This window comes from Chiloscyllium punctatum, unplaced genomic scaffold (assembly GCF_047496795.1).
Source record: "Chiloscyllium punctatum isolate Juve2018m unplaced genomic scaffold, sChiPun1.3 scaffold_493, whole genome shotgun sequence".
Taxonomy (NCBI): domain Eukaryota; kingdom Metazoa; phylum Chordata; class Chondrichthyes; order Orectolobiformes; family Hemiscylliidae; genus Chiloscyllium; species Chiloscyllium punctatum.
Window position 1 is genome coordinate 78328 of NW_027310227.1, and position 21185 is coordinate 99512.

Sequence of the window (21185 nt, forward strand, 5' to 3'; positions counted from 1 at the left end):
CCCTGCGATGCATTCCATCAGAGCCTGGATACCCATCTACCTTCAGGCTGTTATCTTTCCCAACATTACCTCTTTACTGAGAATGATTGTTTCTCTGTCCTCATCTGCCATTGCCTCCATAGGCCTGCGACAATGAGAGTACACAGATAGTATGTTCCTGTTAAGGCCAAGGCTGGTAGGTGTAAAGAATGCTGCCTGACGAAAGATATTGTGGGCCTGGTCAAGAAAATGAAGGAGGCATATGGCAGGTACAGAGAGCTATATTTGTGTGAATCCCTAGAGGAGTATAGGGGCAGTAGGAGTATACTCGAGGTAAACCAGGAGGGCAAAAAGGGGACATGAGATAGCTTCAGGAAATAGGTTTAAGGAGAATCCAGAGTGATTGTACAAATACACTAAGGACAAACGAGTAACCAGGCAGAGAATAGGTACCCACAAAAATCATCAAGGTTGTCTGTGGAACCGCAGGAGGTGAGAGCGATTCTGTATGAGCGGAGAGGTTTTACAAACAAAATGTGCACGTCGGAAAACACAAATTTGAACGTCCCAGTCTCGTGTTTTCAGTAAACGGGGAATTGCCTCAGTGTGGCAGCAGGCATGAGTGTGTGCCGCCATCTTTATTCGGGGCAAGAATTCTCTGGACACATGTGGAGCCACCAGCTTTGTAGGGGGCAAGGTGCAGCCAGGCGCATGTGCAGCCTTTCTCTGGTACAGAGTCATTGGGCAGGATTTACACAGAGCACATTCAAACTCTGAGAAATGGATGTCTATTTCTGGATTTGTTTCGTCATTCATTTAAATAATTTGGTATCGTAAATGAGTTTACAGGTCATACAAAATTGGAGGGGTGTGGATAATGAAGAAGGTTACCTCAGATTACAATAAGATATTGATCAGATGGGGTTTAATTTAGGTAAATGTGATGTGCTGCATTTTGGAAAAGCAAATCAGGGCAGGACTTGTACACTGAATGGCAAGGCCCTGAAGACGTTTGCGCAACAAAGAGAGCTTGGACGGCAGGTTCATAGTCCTTGCAAGTCAAGTTGCAGGCAGATAGGATGATGAAGGTGTTCAGTATGTTTTCCTTTATTGGTTTGAGCATTGAGTATCGGATGTGGGAGGTCATGTTACTGTACAGGACATTCGTTAGGCCACTTTTGGAATAGTGTGTGCAGTTCTGGCCTGCCTCCTATCAGAAGGGTGCTGTGAAACATGAAAGGTTTCAAAAAAGACTTACAAGGATGTTGTTAGGGTTGGAGGATTTGAGTTGTAGGGTGAGCCATAAAAGTCAAAGATGCTCCGGTGTTAGAATCATGAAAGTGTTGGCCCCTTAACAGCGCATCAATGAATATTCATGGGCTATGCATATATCTACATGAACACAGGCCACTCACAATATGAACACCTATCTCCCTCTCTCTGCCTATGTTCCTTGTCTATGTGCCCTTTCCTGCTTCCCTTGTAACATTGTGGGTCTGATTACCCTCCCTGTACTGCAGCTATTCCCCTGTGTTTCTGTGTTTGCCTCAGCTCTCATGGCCCAATTCAGAGTGTGGTTAGAATTATCTCCCACTGGGAGTCCCATGTTTATAATTACAGTTAAATAGGGTCCCATGTCATCTTTTAAATGCATCAAACCGATTTCATCATCACATGTTGTGGTTTGGTAATCCCCCGTGGTCCGTACATACATCAGGCTTCCTCTCTGTATGATCCTCGATATTACCCTTGATTCCCTGAGACACCAAGGTTATTTCAGCCCATTCAGCCTGTCCCCTCCCCAGTGTGTCCCTGTAATATCTGTAAATTCCTGGAGCCACTGATCGGCTGTGCATTGGGGGAACCAACTCTCACCCTCACCCTCTCATTGCAGGGACAGATTCTGCTGTACACGTCAGGGCATCTTGGCTCGAGGGAGGGTCCGTACATCATCTTTGGTGAGACTGTGTACCTCTACTAATTCATCCATATTGTCCCAATAAGGCCCATTATTACCATTTCTCTATCAGGCTGGGTGTTCATTCACCAACATCTGTTATTCAGTGGGTAAACGGTTCAGGTTTCGTTTCTGTCAGTTCCCCTTGTTGCTCCCTACTGTCTGTCCAAGTTTGAGCTTTGATGCCCAGTGGAGCCATAGACAGGGCCTTCTGGGCCTTACAGGGTGGTGGGTGATCCCACCCATTGCCGTCCCTCTGTCCATTCGTGTGCACTTTGTCATCATCCTCACTGCCTTCTGAGGAGAGCGGGGCACTAGGTACCTCCCCCCACTGTTACTACCACCTGGCCCTTGGCTTTAAGGCCTCACGTCTGAGAGCCACCACCTTCACTTGTTCCTGTTTCCCATAATAATTCAACACATCCTGTCATTCCTGGAATAAAACAGAGCAAAATGTGAATTTGGTTTTACTTGAAATAATTTGACATTCACTTTGACATATCTATAGAGGTGAGAATTGTACTGTGATTATTTAAGTGAATTTAACGTGATCATACAATGAAAATAACTCTGATAATCAACGACAATGAATGAACTGAATAATATGTGATTATTTGTACCACTTCTTGCATTGAAAATTCAATTTTATTTTAATGCTTGTCACCCATATCACCGTGGGCATTGTTATTAGGGAATAAAGTAATGGAAGGATATCAGAGAAAATAAATAGACTTTAATTTTAGCTTCACTGCAATAATGAACCAAAACAATATTTGGAAATATGGTTAAACTACATAACAAAGTTTCCAGTGTCATTATTGACATGAAAACTATTTTAGTTTGCAAGTTGTGTTGCTCTAAAAATAATTGGAAATGAATTGTGATTATGAATTGACCATTTAAAATATATTTTGAAGAGAATAGTCAGATATATAGTTTTGGAGGCAACTTAGGAAAGGAAATAAATATGTATACATTGGTATTAATAGTTTTAAAATGTTTGGAAGTTGACTAGAATTATTTGATTGAGAGAGGCTGCATGATTATAAAGACTAACTCACCTTTTTCATCGCATTGTTGGTTTCACTAGAATCTGTTGTGGTCTAAGCTCTTGTTGTGTGCAATGGACTGTCACTAACAGCTTAATTAACCGTCGAGTCCCTGATCAGGTTTCCTTTGTCTGTAAGTCAGTCTGTAAGTGAGCAACACACCTCCTTTTCTGAGGGGAAACAGAGATTCTTTTCAAAGGAAATAAGTGGCAGTTCTCACTGAGAATGGTTACAACCACACACCATAAACAGGGAAGGGTTTTTCTGAAGAATTTCATTGTCTATCTATAAATCTAATGGTATCTGTGTTTGTCAGTTTATGGAGGATTCCGCCCCTTTGTTCTGAGCTGTTTTTATACAAGCAGTTGGTTCATTCTGTCTTTGCCAAGAATGTTGTTTACTTTCCCCTTTTACTGTGATTCTGCAGGTTAGAATATTCTGAGAGTCAGTAATATTCAATAACTGAACGTTGAATGATTTTGACTCTAACAGAGCAGTGGCATCTCTCCCTACCTTCCCACTCTCTGTGGGTTAATTTTAAGCCTGGCCTGCCTGTTTAATATCTGAGGTCATGAGGTGTTGGAAAGATCAATGTGACTAACTCCATCAGCCATATATCGGTGGGATATAGTGGAATATTGTGGGATCCCTGAGGTAACTGGATCCAGGAGTACTGTTTTCCTCAGCCAGTAAATGCCAGCCTATTCTGGGATTCCAGGTCCACAGGTATGGACCAGAACCCATTCACAACATCAAGGACTTAGACTATATCCTGTTGTGATTTCAATCCATTAAATACAGTGGTGTGGTTCGCTAATGTAGGATACTCTTTAGTGGCGGATTCACTGAGGGACGTATACTCAATAGTGAGGTGGGATGAGCTGTCCGGCTTCTGTGAGTTAGTCTGGGATACTGCTGGTCTGACTATTCACTGCTTTTGTCAATCTGATACTGTCACAATTACTGCCTCCTCAGCTTTAATGGGATCCGGTTTGTGTGGGGAGTGAGAGGGCCCTTGATCTTTACAGGATCTACAAATAATAACCCACATTCCTGTTTGAGTTACCCAAACTGCTGCTTGGGTCCTAGCTCTAACTCCCCAGATTCCCTGACTGTTCCAGTCTCCCTGCAAGGTAACTACTCTGGAGATGTCGACTCTCCTTTGCTTCCTGTCCCAGGCCTGTTCAGGTTGTTCCCATATTATAGTTTGTGTCTCTACATCAATAGTTGGTCCTAACTGTTCGAAATGGACAACTCCCAGAGTGGTCCCTTCCTCAGTTTCCCACAGCCCACATCTGAATATATTTTGCCATATGCATGATCTGCGTCGGGAGAAGTTTATTTCATCCAGCTTCCTTGATTCCTTCTTCGACTGCTCTCATTTTAGTAATTGAGGTGGTAAGGGACAAATCCATATCAGTCATTGATATAGATGCTCCTGTATTAATATTTGTTCTGCTGGTTCGCAAACACAGCATCAAAGAATATTCATGTGCCTACGTGAACACATGCACACACACAATGTGAACATCTATCTCCCTCTCTCTGCCTACATTCCTTGGCTATGTGCCCTTTCCTTCTTCACTTGTAACATTGCCAGTCTGGTTACCCTCCCTGTACTGCAGCTATTCCCCTGTGTTTCTGAGTTTGCCTCAGCTCTCATGGTCCAATTCAGAAAGTGGTTAGAATGATCTTCCACTGGGAGTCCCATGTTTATAATCACAGTTAAATAGGGTCCCAGTTTAAAAACAAAAAAAATGATATCATCATCACAGATTGGGGTTTGGTAATCCCCCGTGGTCCTTACACACCTCAGGCTTCCTCTCTGTATGATCCTCGATATTACCCTTGGTTCCCTGAGACACCAAGGTTATTTTAGCCCATTCAGCCTGTCCCCTCCCCAGTGTGTCCCTGTAATATCTGTAAATTCCTGGAGACACTGATCGGCTGTGCACTGGGGGGGACCAGCTCACACCCTCACCCTCTCATTGCAGGGACAGGTTCTGATGTACACGTCAGGGTATCTTGGCCTGAGAGATTTTGGCCTGACACCATCATCGGTGAGACTGTACCTCAACTAATTCATCCATATTGTCCCAATAAGGCCCATTATTACCATTTCTCTATCAGGCTGGGTGTTAACTCACCAACATCTGTCATTCAGCGGGTGAACTGTTCATGTTTGGTTTCTGACAGTTCCCTTTGTTGCTCCCTACTGTCTGTCCACGTTGAGCTTTGATGCCCAGTGGTGCCATGGACATAGCCTTCTGGGCCTTACAGGGTGGTGGGTGATCCCACCCATTGCCGTCCCTCTGTCCATTCGTGTGCACTTTGTCATCATCCTCTCTGCCTTCTGAGGAGAGCGGGGCACTAGGTACCTCCCCCCACTGTTACTACCACCTGGCCCTTTGGCTTTAAGGCCTCACGTCTGAGAGCCACCACCTTCACTTATTCCTGTTTCCCATAATAATTCAACACATCCTGTTATTCCTGGAATAAAACAGAGCAAAACGTGAATTTATTTTTACTTGAAATAAGAATAATTTGGCATTCATTCGACATATCTATAAAGGTGAGAATTGTACTGTGATTATTTAAGTAAATTTAACTTGATCATACAGTGAAAATAACTGATAATCAACGACAATGAATGAACTAAATAATATGTGATTATTTGTACAAGTTCTTGCAATGAAAATTCAATTTTATTTAATGTTTGTCACCCATTGCACCATGGGCATTGTTATTAGGGAATAAAGTAATGAAAGGATATCAGAGAAAATAAATACAGTTTAATTTTAGCTTCACTGCAATAATGAACCAAAACAATATTTGGAAATATGGTTAAACTACAGATCAAATTTTCTAGTGTCATTATTGACGTGAAAACAATTTTAGTTTGCAATTTGTTCTGCTCTAAGAATAATTGGAAATGAATTGTGATTATGAATTGACCATTTAAAATATATTTTGAAGAGAATTATCAGATATATTTTTGGAGGAAATTAGGAAAGTAAATAAATATGTACACATTGTATTAATAGTTTTAAAATGTTTGGAAGTTGACTGGGATTATTTGATTGAGAGAGACTGCATGATTATAAAGACTAATTCACCTTTTTCATCACATTGTTGGTTTCATTAGAATCTGTTGTGGTCTAAGCTCTTGTTGTGTGCAATGGACTGTCACTAACAGCTTAATTAACCGTCGAGTCCCTGATCAGGTTTCCTTTGTCTGTAAGTCAGTCTGTAAGTGAGCAACACACCTGCTTTTCTGAGGGGAAACAGAGACTCTTTTCAAAGGAAATAAGTGGCAGTTCTCACTGAGAATGGTTACTACCACACACCATAAACAGGGAAGTGTTTTTCGAAAGAATTCCAATCACTATCTATAAATCTAATGGTATCTGTGTTTGTCAGTTTGTAGAGGATTCCGCCCCTTTGTTCTGAGCTGTTTTTATACAAGCAGTTGGTTCATTCTGCCTTTGCCAAGAATGTTGTTTACTTTCCCCTTTTACTGTGATTCTGCAGGTTAGAATATTCTGAGAGTCAGTAATGTTCAATAACTGAACATTGAAATGTTTAGACTCGAACAGAACAGTGGCCTTGTTTTCAGCTCATTATTCACTTTCCATTTCCTGGTTGTGTTGAATGTTACAGAAACAGGCTCTGAGCAATGTTTCCATTCCCTTGTGTTGGAGTCACTGACAGCCATCTGGTCAGTCAGTTTCAGGCTGATGGATCAGTTTCTCTGTCCTATTAGATGGTGGTCACTTGCTCAGTTTCCGATGGCTCACCTCAGTGTCAGTCCATCAGCTGCTGAAACCCTGCATCCAGCATTTGTTCCCTCTCACCGTGACTACTCCAATACAGTCCCAGCTTGTCTCCCACATTCACCTCCACATACTCATGATCACCTCAGATTCTACTGTCTGTGTCCTTGTAGCAAGTTGTGTAAAACACCTACTTCAGTTTTAACCTGATCTATATTATGTTTAGAAAGATCATTTCAAAATTTGGTTCACTGCTTCGTCAGGACCTTCCTGAAGCAGGGCTCATGCCCGAAACGTCGATTCTCCTGCTCCTTTGATGCTGCCTGACCTGCTGCGCTTTTCTAGCAACACATTTTCAGTTGTAATTGTATTAACCAGTTTATTACAAGTTACTGACAAAATATTTTAAGAGGAGCTGCTATTGGTGATGGAAATGCTGCTGGATGGTATAATAGAGGGCTGGAGGAGAAAGTGAGGACTGCAGATGCTGGAGATCAGAGCTGAAAATGTGTTGCTGGAAAAGCGCAGCAGGTCAGGCAGCATCCAAGGAACAGGAGAATCGACGTTTCGGGCATGAGCCCTTCTTCAGGAATGAGGAACGTGTGTCCAGCAGGCTAAGATAAAAGGTAGGGAGGAGGGACTTGGGGGAGGGGCATTGGGAATGCGATAGGTGGAGGGAGGTCAAGGTGAGGGTGATAGGATTCGAATGGAGTGGGGGCGGAGAGGTCAGGAAGAAGATTGTAGGTTAGGAAGGTGGTGCTGAGTTCGAGGGATTTGATTGAGACAAGGTAGGTGGAGGAGAAATGAGGAAACTGGAGAAATCTGAGTTCATCCCTTGTGGTTGGAGGGTTGAGGTGAATACAGTACTCGGTTTTGATGAGAAAGTTGAGCAATGTAAGATTCTTTTATCTTTGTTAATAAGAAGAGGCAGAGATTGCAGGTAGGACATCCACAAGCATCCACCCTCACCACCACTGATGCTCAGTAGCAGCAGTGCCAATCAAGCGGGCTGCTTTATTCCGGATGGTATCAAGTTTCTTAAGTGTTGTTAGGGCTGCACTCATCCAGGCAAGTGGGGAGTATTCCATCACACTCCTGACTTGTGCTTGGTAGCGTTTGGACAGGATTTCAGGAGCCAGGAGTTGAATTACTCTTGTAGCCACTGTGTTTATGTGGTGAGACCAGTTCAGTTCCTGATCAATGATAATCCACAGGATAATGTTGATAGTGGATGTTCAGTCATGGTAACACCATCGAATGTCAAGGGATGGTGGTTAGGTTATGTCTTATACGTGATAACCTGCATTTATGTGGCATGTATGTTACTTGCCTCCTGTAAGCCCAAGCCTGGATACTGTCCAGGTCTTGTTGTACTTGGACTTGGACTGCTTCAGTACCTGAGGAGTTATATTTTATTAACATTAAATACTCATAAGATTATGCGAATTCCTTTTTCTATCCAATATCACGGACTGTATCTTGTGGTCACTCTCATATTCATTTTCATTATCTTTTTATTTACTTCCTAATTCAGACACAAATGTTTGAACATCGATCACAATAAAATTTCATAAATTAAGAACACATGTTTCTACAAGTAAACTCATTGAATGAAATGCATTACTTCTGTATTGTCTGCATTTTGACAAAAATATAAATTCTTTTCAATAACTATTGAATGGCTCATTTATTGTCCTCAATCCATCAATCTAGGTATTATAATTCAGTCTTCAGTTTACCGATCTTAGTGTATGTCTAATCAACATCAGAGCAAAGTGTTTTTAAAATATTGAGTCAATTTATTTGTTCAGAATACAACTTTTATTATGAATTCATTATCCTTATAATACTTGCAGAATAATTTGTTTGTCTTCCTAACGTGTATCGTCAGATCCATATATTATTTTAATCCATATTTTAATTTAATCCATTGCAACAATGCTATTGTTTTCAGGTCAACTATCCCACAATGGAACCAATCATTTTGCATCCAACACGCTTTGTAAACTGACTTTTGCTCATTTGAATAATCACAGTAATTTCAGCCTTATGAATTCAGAGAACTGTAACTACTTTTCACTGCAAAAATTCCTGTTCATGTCTGCGCATTGCACAGTCATGTAGTGAAATTGAATCTCTCCTTCTTCTAAGTGTACTGATAGATTTTCGAAAATCTGAGTGTTGCTAATATCTAATTATTGTTCAGTTCAGTAGGGGGTATAAATGTGTAATAATGGCTCAGTACATGAAGTAATGTGAAGATATTGCAATGTACAAACTCACAATGATTGTGAATATCAATTTTTATGTTAACCATGGAAACACAGTTGAATTGATTTAATTTTATTTCACTTCAATGCTCACAATCATTGTATTTCTTATCACAATAAGAGCGAACTATTTCATGTGACAAAATTATTTAAAATGCATTTCACTTTTTTATGGACACTAAATAGAATTAACATCCGTTTGTTCTTTCCTTTACCAATCACAGTGAAGTTTGAGTTGTCGAATGCTAGACTGATACAGCATGGAAACAGGACATTCAGCCTAACTTGGCATTCCGGCCAGGTTTCCTAAACTAAACTAGTCCCATTTCCCTGTGTTTGTCCCATACCCCTTTGGACGTTTTCTATACAATAAACAGTCCAAAAGTCTTTTAGATGTTGTATTTGTGCCAGCCTCTGCCCTTCCTCTCACAGCTCATCCTAAAATGTGAAACACACTGTGTGGAAACGTTGCCCCTCAGACCCCTTTTAATTCTTTCCCCCTCACCTTAAATCGTAGAATCTTTAAGACTGCAAAGTTACTAAAAGTTGAGAGGTATTTAGAAGCAGCGTAATAACATTCATACTTTAATCAGTGATGTGAAGCAAATAAATTCAAGATGTTGTGATCATTATAATGAACAACAGTTACAAGTTGAGACAATGTTGGTTGAAAAGCAGTTCAATCGACACTTAGATATTTTCTCATCAACTCTGAGGTGATTTGACACACCTCTGTTGAAGGTGGGAATTGAACCCATGCCACCTGGTCTACTAGTACAGACATTACCGGAGTCCTCCATAATATTCCCTTGCAGGAAGGGCAGGACTATAATCACATACTTACTGTGTTTATTCACAGGGAAAACTACTGAGATATTTATTGTTATAATTGGACTAGGCTTGTATTAGACAGTTCCAGAGTGTAATGGATCGATAAAAAGAATTAGTTATTTCTAATAATGAAGGAACGAAGCAACAATGATCTTAAATAAACATAGATCTCATGATAATCAAGTAAGTCAATATGTTTGAAGCAGTTATTCATCTGCATAAATAAAAATTAACACGCTTTGTAATGCACATGAAATGGAAATAAAGCATTAGTCTTTCAATGTGACTATTCAGCGAAAGATAACTTTCCTCATTTTCAAAAAATTGTGATTGCTAAGAATTCAAGATTTATTGTTATAGCATAGAGCAAACATTTGTTAATTCTGGTTTATTTAAACAAGAAACTCGGAAAATTTAAATCATGTTTAACATGAAAAATATTTAGCTCTTATTGTCATAATCAGATATATAGAAATGTTAGAATTGAAGTGAAATATAATCAATACAAGAATGTAAACAAAACTGTGGATGCTGGAAATCACAAGCAAAATCAGTAATTGCTGGAAAATAACTCAGCAGGTCTGGCAGCATCTGTGGGGAGAAATCAGTGTGAAAACTTTTGGGCCAGTGACCTTTCTTCAGTCTGCATTTTTGCTCACAACCAATTCAATCCATCTAAGCGTAAACACTTAAAATTATTTTTGCTAAGATTAAGAGATTGCAGAGTGCAATATTGTTTACGTCAGTTGATGTATTGAGCCATAGCTCCACATCGACAGCTGGAGATATTGGATTTCAACAATGTTTGCCGGTTAGATATTGACCATAATTAGTTTTAAAATGGCTGATAACAAATTTAATAATGATAAGAAAACTCTTTTTGCAATGTAATTGTGCAATATGTTGGAAAAAAATGAAATATTTATATGAAAAATAGTTAGCCATCTCTTAATTGATAAGACTGTTTAATGATCCTTCCATTAATATGAGAACTCAAATGAAAGAGAATGAGATAGTTAGATGTTGGATGAGAAAACTTTGGTTGATTGCAGGTGAGTTGACCTGAAAAGAATGTTAATATTTCATTATGATACTGGCACTAAGAAATAATGGATTCAACTAAAATGTGAATCTCCTGATGGTGTGAGAATTGAAATAACAATTAAACAATAATTAACGTTAGAACTCAACACTTAAAATGATTCAATATTAACAAAGCAGTTTGTACTGGATATTCATTAAGATCAGTAAACTGAGAATTAAAACATTGGGTTAATTTAAAAACAAAAATCACACCTTAGAAGATTATTCATCAGAATTGTTCTGTCATTGAAAAAAAACCTCATTTCGTCAAGAATTCTGCATTTCCCTCATTACCTGTCTTTTTTCCACAGGTACCTGTACTGGAACCCTTCTGTTTGTGATACAATTATATAGAAGTGAAATGGATTATAATCGAATTGGGGGAGTTAATAAGTTCAGTGCAGTTGGGGACAATGTAGAGGGTTGTCATATAATGCAGCAGGAAAAAGATAAATTGCAGATATGGGCAGAGTAATTAAAGGTGAAGTTTAATCCATACAAGTGTGAGGTGTTTCACTTTGGAAGCTCAAATGTTAAGGAAAAGTAGATAGTTAATAGCAGGACCCTAACAGCTTTATTATTGAAAGGGATCTTGGTGTTCAAGACCATGGCTCCCTGAAAGTGGTTAGGAAGGCAAATGGTATGCTTGCCTGTATTGGTCAGAGAACTGGTTACAAGTGTCAGGAAGCCATGTTGTAACTTTATAAGACTGGTTAAGGCATACTTGAAGTATTTTATTCACTTTTGTTCTCCACATTACAGGACAGGTATGGAGGATTTGGAGAGGGTACAGAGGGCTTTTACCAGGATGCTGCCTGGATTCAGAGAGGCGAGAAAAAACTCAGATTGCTTTTTTGTGGAGTGGCGGAGACTGGGGGAAGACTTGATGGAAGTCTCTACAATCATGAGATACGTAGATAGGGTTGACGGTCAGAAAGTTTTTCCCATAGTTGAAGCATCAAAAACTATGTGACATGCATTTAAGGTTAGGGGGAAAGTTCAAGGGGCATGTAACGGGCAATTTGTTTTTACACAGGGAGTGGTAGGTGTCTGGAATGAACTTCCATGGTTGGTGGTGGAAGCAGATACATTAAGGCTCTTTAATGTTCATTTCGATAATTTGGAAGGATATGGACCAAGAGTTGGCAGAAGGGATGAGTTTCTTTTGCATTATGTTCAGCACAACGTTATGGGCCAAATAACCAATTCCTGTGCTGCACGGATCTGTGAGAGAAAACGAACGTCTAACTCATATGACATTTAATCTAATCCATATTTAGCCACTGGTGTCAGAAATAGGAAGGAAATAAGTAGAGAACGAACTTTACTACAATCTAAAAATATAGTCAACTAAATTTACGGAGGTAAGTTTTTGATATTTGTTCTGAATTATCAGATTAATAACTTTGATGGAGATGTGTCGAAATTGTTTGCAGTTACTGATGTTCTGACCCAAACTTCCCCTTGTTAAACTGAAGATTGGACCAGAAGCCTTTTAGAAAACTTGAAAATATTTAGTAAGGTGATATGCACATCATAATTTAATCCATTATTTCTTACTGCCAATACTACAATAACAAAATCTTTCAGCTCTGCACCAAAAAGCAGTGATTTCCATCCAATGCTCTTTATAAGTAACTGAATGCTACTCGTTTCAACAATCAAAGTATACATAGCCTCATTGATTAAGAGATGTCTAAGGCATTTCACTAAGAATTACTGTTTATATCGACACATTGCTCTTTCAAACAGCAATGTGAGATTTCACATTAATATTCAGTTCACTGACAGCATATTAATAATTTAGTTATTGCTAATATCTAATAATTGATCATTCCAGTAAGGGGTATAAAAGTGGAATTATGGCTCAGTACATGGAAAGATATTGTTGTGTCTACTCTCCCAATTGTTGTGAATATCGATATTTATTTTGATTTGAATTGATTTGATCATATTTTTCTTCAACATGAAGATTTATTGTATTTCTGATCACAGGAATAGTTAAATACTTTAAAGCTAAAAAAAATTCAAATTTGCGACTTTATTGTCAACAAGAAAAAAGAATTTACATGCGTATGTTCTTTTCTTTATCAGAGTAAATTTTGAATTGTTGGAAGTTATACATATGTGTAAGGAAGGGGAGCTGCCTGCAGCTGAATAGTCACATTGAATGTTTTTTTTGCGATTACATCCTGCTGCTAAGCATTCTAGCTATCGTTTCATTATAAGAAAAACGGCTTTAAACACATTCCGCAGTCATATTTTTCATGAATTTACAATAAGCGCATGATATGTGCATTTATCTTTCTTTCAATTGTCATGATTTTAATTTTTAAGTAAGTGCATTTCTGCTTAGTACCATCATTATTGGGAATTATTATTTCATTCTCAGTCCATTACACACAGAAACAGTCTAATTAATTCCCAGCCCAATTATCGGAATGAATATTGATTAGTTTTCATTTGATTATGATGTATTATAATCATCACAATTGATTATAATCCCACCCTTCCTTGTTAGGAACATAATGAAAGACACTTGTGGATCTCTAGTAGTGTCACTCTTATGAGACTAGGAGGTGTGGGTTCGGTTCCCTTCTCCAACAGAGATATGCCAGAGCAGCTTGGAATGGTGATTAGAATATATCTAAGCAGAGTTTGAATTGATTTTCAATCCAGTTTTGGATCTGCTTCTGTCTGTTGTTCATTCCAATAATCTCTTAATCTGCAATTTATTATTTTCAGGTCATTAATAACATTATGTATCATATTACATTATATCCAAATTTTAGATTTGAGGACACTGCAGTTTTTAAAATTTTAAAGTATCTAAGTAATGAAATTCATTTTATTAAATCAAAATACATTCGGGTATTATTCATATGGTGGGCAACAGGATTTTACTTCTAGTCAACTCAAGAATGTTCAAATATTGTTTATTCTGTGAACTTAATTCTGCAGAAGAGTTTCAATAAACATTTAACACATCATTATGGTGCAGTTCAACTCCTCACGTACACCAATCCTTATTCTCTAGTCCGAGCGGATGAAGAGATGAAGGTCGCCCGATGAAGAGGCATCACCTTGAAAGTTAGGGCTTCCCAATAAACCTGTTGGACTATAACATAGTGTCACGTGATTTTTAACTTTCCTCACCCCAGTCCAACTCCGGCATCTCTAAATCACTGTTTCACAAAGGAATTCTCATAATTTTAAAAAAGAAAATATGACTTTAATTACGAACTTTACGTGATTATGAATCCCTTCCTGTATAAGCAAAATATCTCAATGTCAATGAAATCAATGGCACACAACATGGCATGGGTTGAGAGGGTTTGGGGCCAAATACTGGGGAACCGGACTTGTTTCTATTTGGCTATGTGGTGAGCATGGACGAGATACACCGAAGTATCTGTTTCCACGCGGTGTCCCCCAAAAACGTTGTGTTGCTTACACCTGCTTTATAGGATTACTTTTTAGCGGAGCTTGCCGTCGCAGTCTGTGGCACAATCCTTTACTGTGTTCGATGCTCACGGGAAAGGTAGTATTGCGAAACACTGCAGAAAGGAACGACTTCCTTACTTTTGCTCCGACTGACCATACTCTGTGAAATTTTCCCAGATCCTCAGTTAAGGACTTTTGCAGCTGGAAGTTTCCTCAGAAACGCTGTTAACTCGTAAAGTATTGAGCGAATCGCAAAACAGAAAGCATTTAACAAGGAACACAAACAAAGCTGGCATACCTAATGCATTTTCAGACACAGAGATGCATGAATGCTAAATGTGAGACAGTCCGAGGGCATGATTTATAAAGTAATCTCACAACTAACAACAGGACAATTCCAAACTACTCTTTCAAACATACTGCAGCCTTAGGGAACCACCACTTCCCAGACAATACTGAAAAGAGAGAAAGAAAGAACCTAATAAGAATGGGCCATAAAAAGTGAATTTCACCAATCACAGTCTCGATTAGATTACCTTTCCCTTCCGATGTCTCCAGGACGGAAACGAAGGAAATGGGAGAAATTCAACAACATATCACATCGAAATTCGTTGGAACGATTTTCCCATTGGCCGAAAAACCAAATAACGACGAGTCGAGTCACCCCAGGACTTTGTTTCACAACAGCGATGAAATACCGGTCTCCATTCGGTTCCAGTACAAGCTCAACTTGCCTGGAACAGCACAGCTGCTTGCGATTTTCTGCGCGGGAGGCGAACACGATCATGACAGACAGAGACACTTTGAAATATTCGGCACTATCCCACACCACAGTTAATTCCCCGGGAAGCAAAGCCATTTTACTTTTGTTTTCAACATCAATACAGTGGGGACAGAAACAGCATTTTAACAAAAAAGCTGCAGCGTTGGAGTTGATCTGCAGAAATGGCAGTGGTGGGATTCGAACCCACGCCCCTTTCGGGACTGGAACCTGGATCCAGCGCCTTCGAACGCTCGGCCACACTACCAGCCGGCCGCGCGCACCATTTTCTTGCGTTTCCAACTGTGCTCTCCTGCATAACAACAGATGCCAAGTCACATGAAAATGGTTCCATGATCCCTCTCCGACTCGCACAGCTGCTGGGATGTGCCCGTCTACAATATCAATGTCGCAGCAGATAATGAGAGCCCATCAATCCAGACAAAAATCAATGGTAAGCTGAGTCTATCTTCTCAGACTCCTTTCAGCTCCAAATGTATCTGTGAGAATATATGTTCGGTTATGATTTGGTCAAATAACCACGAGCTGCTTGACATTACTGCAATTTCGATTCTTGCTTTGCTAAATGATTTCACCCATTGCTTGAAACAGGGCAAGTTTCACGTTTACGCGGAACATGAAGCACACCGGACTACAGGGAAAATGCACAAAGCCGTGTTCCACATCATACCGTGCAGCGTAATTTCAGTCACTGTGTCTGTTTTGCAGAAAAAGAGTCCCAAACAATGTACTCCACCCTAAAACCGGAGGTCGCATTCCTATTCGAGAACGACAGATCACATTGTGACGATGCTCTGACCTCGGAGCCAGTTCGAGATGACACTTTCCTTGCCTTTTACCCTAACCGTGCAATTTGCTGCAGAGATGTTCACTCCTGGACATCAGCCACATGGATAGCAACTGAGTTGGAAACCTGTGTGGGAATCGACGAGAAGCGACTCAATAAATTTTGCTCAATTCCATGGTGCTTATTAGAAATGCATTTTCTGTTCACCTCAATCTAAAAGGCAGTTTCTCAACATAGTAACAAAGTCAAAAGGTAATTACCTCACCCCACCCCCACTCCGGAAGAGGTGCTAACTGCCCTTGATTGCTTTTTGTTCTCGATGTGAAGAGCTCTCACGCCTCTGAGTCACCTTCACGTGTCTGGTTGCTGAGTGAGTCACAAAGAAGGAGTTTCTCCAGAGCTGCAACTGCCTGACTTCCCCACTCGACTTCGCCGTTTACATTTTCCTGCTCCTCAGTGATTTCAAGAAAACCAAATGGATGCGATGTCATTCTGTAGCCTCTCTGTCGATTCCTCCGTTTCAGTTCCAACGTGGCTTAGGTCTCGGGGCGCACCTTAATACTAGCGACACCATGAAAGCACAGGTCCAGAGGTTCCTCTGAGAGTGTAATTTCTTTCATTGCTGTTGCTGATTGAAAGAGCCACTCAAGTGCGAACTGCTCCAAAACATGATTCAGGACCTCTGGTGCCAATTCTCGTACGTTGAATAACGACAGACAGCTTCCAAACGAGGCCTTTCAGAGACGCCTTTGGGGTACATTTAACAGACAGACTAGTTGAGGAATCCGTGGTGCACTGTGACACCAGCGCATCAGCTTCTTCCCTGTCTTTGAACCGGGCCGCCTGCGCAAGGAATGCAAATGCGGTACTGCTTTTCGTAGAAGAATCAGAAGGGGGTAACTACACTCTCAAACAGAATTGCATATGATCAGAACCAGTTTGGATAAAAACTTTACAATTCTTTGCACAGTCATTAAATGGAATTGCATTACATTTCACTACGCGAGCAGATTTGTTCAAGCAACTTCGAAGGCAGGTTTGCAGATGGGAAAGCAAGCAAGAAAGCACCGTTCTTGTCCATGTAAAAGGCTGCCGATGAAGAACAAAGCAGTTTCTGCCCAGTTTCGAACTGGTGACCTTTCGCGTGTGAGGCGAACGTGATGACCACTACACTACAGAAACAAGCCGCAGCCGCCCATCCGGCAGCTCAGGGGCATCCAGCACTGAAAGTTGAAGCCATTCTTCGTTTCACCTTTCTGTTTCCAAGAGCTCGTTGTTGTCCAGCGTAATTGACATCTTCAAAACATAAAAAAAAGACACGTGAAATTGATGATAAAATATAGACAAGGATGTGGTCAATGTTTGGACCGTAGGGCGAGGTCGACTAGGCTGGGACGACTTTCCCTGCAGCGTAACGACTGCGACATGATCTAATGGAAGGGTTGGAAACTGAGTATTTACGTGTTTTACCCAAGTTGGGGTGAGTTGAAAACTCGAGAGCATAGGTTTAAGGTGAGTGGGCTGAAATTGACAAAGGACCTGAGGCACATTTCCCACACAGAAGGTTGTGCGTGTATGGAATGAGCTCCCAGAGGAAGCGGAGGAGGCTCAGAAAATTGCATGAGTTTCTGGATAGGATGGGTTGAGAGGGTTTGGGGCCAAATACTGGGGAACCGGACTTGTTTATATTTGGCTATGTGCTGAGCATGGACGAGATACACCGAAGTATCTGTTTCCACGCGGTGTCCCCCAAAAACGTTGTGTTGCTTACACCTGCTTTATAGGATTACTTTTTAGCGGAGCTTGCCGTCGCAGTCTGTGGCACAATCCTTTACTGTGTTCGATGCTCACGGGAAAGGTAGTATTGCGAAACACTGCAGAAAGGAACGACTTCCTTACTTTTGCTCCGACTGACCATACTCTGTGAAATTTTCCCAGATCCTCAGTTAAGGACTTTTGCAGCTGGAAGTTTCCTCAGAAACGCTGTTAACTCGTAAAGTATTGAGCGAATCGCAAAACAGAAAGCATTTAACACGGAACACAAACAAAGCTGGCATACCTAATGCATTTTCAGACACAGAGATGCATGAATGCTAAATGTGAGACAGTCCGAGGGCATGATTTATAAAGTAATCTCACAACTAACAACAGGACAATTCCAAACTACTCTTTCACACATACTGCAGCCTTAGGGAACCACCACTTCCCAGACAATACTGAAAAGAGAGAAAGAAAGAACCTAATAAGAATGGGCCATAAAAAGTGAATTTCACCAATCACAGTCTCGATTAGATTACCTTTCCCTTCCGATGTCTCCAGGACGGAAACGAAGGAAATGGGAGAAATTCAACAACATATCACATCGAAATTCGTTGGAACGATTTTCCCATTGGCCGAAAAACCAAATAACGACGAGTCGAGTCACCCCAGGACTTTGTTTCACAACAGCGATGAAATACCGGTCTCCATTCGGTTCCAGTACAAGCTCAACTTGCCTGGAACAGCACAGCTGCTTGCGATTTTCTGCGCGGGAGGCGAACACGATCATGACAGACAGAGACACTTTGAAATATTCGGCACTATCCCACACCACAGTTAATTCCCCGGGAAGCAAAGCCATTTTACTTTTGTTTTCAACATCAATACAGTGGGGACAGAAACAGCATTTTAACAAAAAAGCTGCAGCGTTGGAGTTGATCTGCAGAAATGGCAGTGGTGGGATTCGAACCCACGCCCCTTTCGAGACTGGAACCTGGATCCAGCGCCTTCGAACGCTCGGCCACACTACCAGCCGGCCGCGCGCACCATTTTCTTGCGTTTCCAACTGTGCTCTCCTGCATAACAACAGATGCCAAGTCACATGAAAATGGTTCCATGATCCCTCTCCGACTCGCACAGCTGCTGGGATGTGCCCGTCTACAATATCAATTTCGCAGCAGATAATGAGAGCCCATCAATCCAGACAAAAATCAATGGTAAGCTGAGTCTATCTTCTCAGACTCCTTTCAGCTCCAAATGTATCTGTGAGAATATATGTTCGGTTATGATTTGGTCAAATAACCACGAGCTGCTTGACATTACTGCAATTTCGATTCTTGCTTTGCTAAATGATTTCACCCATTGCTTGAAACAGGGCAAGTTTCACGTTTACGCGGAACATGAAGCACACCGGACTACAGGGAAAATGCACAAAGCCGTGTTCCACATCATACCGTGCAGCGTAATTTCAGTCACTGTGTCTGTTTTGCAGAAAAAGAGTCCCAAACAATGTACTCCACCCTAAAACCGGAGGTCGCATTCCTATTCGAGAACGACAGATCACATTGTGACGATGCTCTGACCTCGGAGCCAGTTCGAGATGACACTTTCCTTGCCTTTTACCCGAACCGTGCAATTTGCTGCAGAGATGTTCACTCCTGGACATCAGCCACATGGATAGCAACTGAGTTGCAAACCTGTGTGGGAATCGACGAGAAGCGACTCAATAAATTTTGCTCAATTCCATGGTGCTTATTAGAAATGCATTTTCTGTTCACCTCAATCTAAAAGGCAGTTTCTCAACATAGTAACAAAGTCAAAAGGTAATTACCTCACCCCACCCCCACTCCGGAAGAGGTGCTAACTGCCCTTGATTGCTTTTTGTTCTCGATGTGAAGAGCTCTCACGCCTCTGAGTCACCTTCACGTGTCTGGTTGCTGAGTGAGTCACAAAGAAGGAGTTTCTCCAGAGCTGCAACTGCCTGACTTCCCCACTCGACTTCGCCGTTTACATTTTCCTGCTCCTCAGTGATTTCAAGAAAACCAAATGGATGCGATGTCATTCTGTAGCCTCTCTGTCGATTCCTCCGTTTCAGTTCCAACGTGGCTTAGGTCTCGGGGCGCACCTTAATACTAGCGACACCATGAAAGCACAGGTCCAGAGGTTCCTCTGAGAGTGTAATTTCTTTCATTGCTGTTGCTGATTGAAAGAGCCACTCAAGTGCGAACTGCTCCAAAACATGATTCAGGACCTCTGGTGCCAATTCTCGTACGTTGAATAACGACAGACAGCTTCCAAACGAGGCCTTTCAGAGACGCCTTTGGGGTACATTTAACAGACAGACTAGTTGAGGAATCCGTGGTGCACTGTGACACCAGCGCATCAGCTTCTTCCCTGTCTTTGAACCGAGCCGCCTGCGCAAGGAATGCAAATGCGGTACTGCTTTTCGTAGAAGAATCAGAAGGGGGTAACTACACTCTCAAACAGAATTGCATATGATCAGAACCAGTTTGGATAAAAACTTTACAATTCTTTGCACAGTCATTAAATGGAATTGCATTACATTTCACTACGCGAGCAGATTTGTTCAAGCAACTTCGAAGGCAGGTTTGCAGATGGGAAAGCAAGCAAGAAAGCACCGTTCTTGTCCATGTAAAAGGCTGCCGATGAAGAACAAAGCAGTTTCTGCCCAGTTTCGAACTGGGGACCTTTCGCGTGTGAGGCGAACGTGATGACCACTACACTACAGAAACAAGCCGCAGCCGCCCATCCGGCAGCTCAGGGGCATCCAGCACTGAAAGTTGAAGCCATTCTTCGTTTCACCTTTCTGTTTCCAATAGCTCGTTGTTGTCCAGCGTAATTGACATCTTCAAAACATAAAAAAAAGACACGTGAAATTGATGATAAAATATAGACAAGGATGTGGTCAATGTTTGGACCGTAGGGCGAGGTCGACTAGGCTGGGACGACTTTCCCTGCAGCGTAACGACTGCGACATGATCTAATGGAAGGGTTGGAAACTGAGTATTTACGTGTTTTACCCAAGTTGGGGTGAGTTGAAAACTCGAGAGCATAGGTTTAAGGTGAGTGGGCTGAAATTGACAAAGGACCTGAGGCACATTTCCCACACAGAAGGTTGTGCGTGTATGGAATGAGCTCCCAGAGGAAGCGGAGGAGGCTCAGAAAATTGCATGAGTTTCTGGATAGGATGGGTTGAGAGGGTTTGGGGCCAAATACTGGGGAACCGGACTTGTTTATATTTGGCTATGTGCTGAGCATGGACGAGATACACCGAAGTATCTGTTTCCACGCGGTGTCCCCCAAAAACGTTGTGTTGCTTACACCTGCTTTATAGGATTACTTTTTAGCGGAGCTTGCCGTCGCAGTCTGTGGCACAATCCTTTACTGTGTTCGATGCTCACGGGAAAGGTAGTATTGCGAAACACTGCAGAAAGGAACGACTTCCTTACTTT

The 21185-nt window shown here is 41.2% G+C and overlaps 1 long non-coding RNA gene and 2 other non-coding genes across 5 annotated transcripts in view; 1 reads left to right on the forward strand and 2 right to left on the reverse strand.

Annotated features, from left to right (window-relative positions):
- Positions 1-21185, forward strand: part of LOC140473004 (uncharacterized) — a 73535-nt gene that overhangs the window by 13818 nt on the left and 38532 nt on the right. The window contains exons 4-5 of one of the 3 annotated variants that reach the window (XR_011958020.1): positions 1874-1937; positions 8713-12670. This is a non-coding gene — a long non-coding RNA (uncharacterized lncRNA). Of the gene's footprint in view, positions 1-1873; positions 1938-8712; positions 12671-21185 lie in introns of those variants that run through there. The other 2 variants (XR_011958022.1, XR_011958021.1) reach the window with 2 other exon arrangements.
- On the reverse strand, positions 17064-17136 carry trnav-cac (transfer RNA valine (anticodon CAC)). Its single transcript has one exon. It is a non-coding gene; the product is annotated as a tRNA-Val (tRNA).
- trnav-cac (transfer RNA valine (anticodon CAC)) lies at positions 20393-20465 on the reverse strand. Its single transcript has one exon. It is a non-coding gene; the product is annotated as a tRNA-Val (tRNA).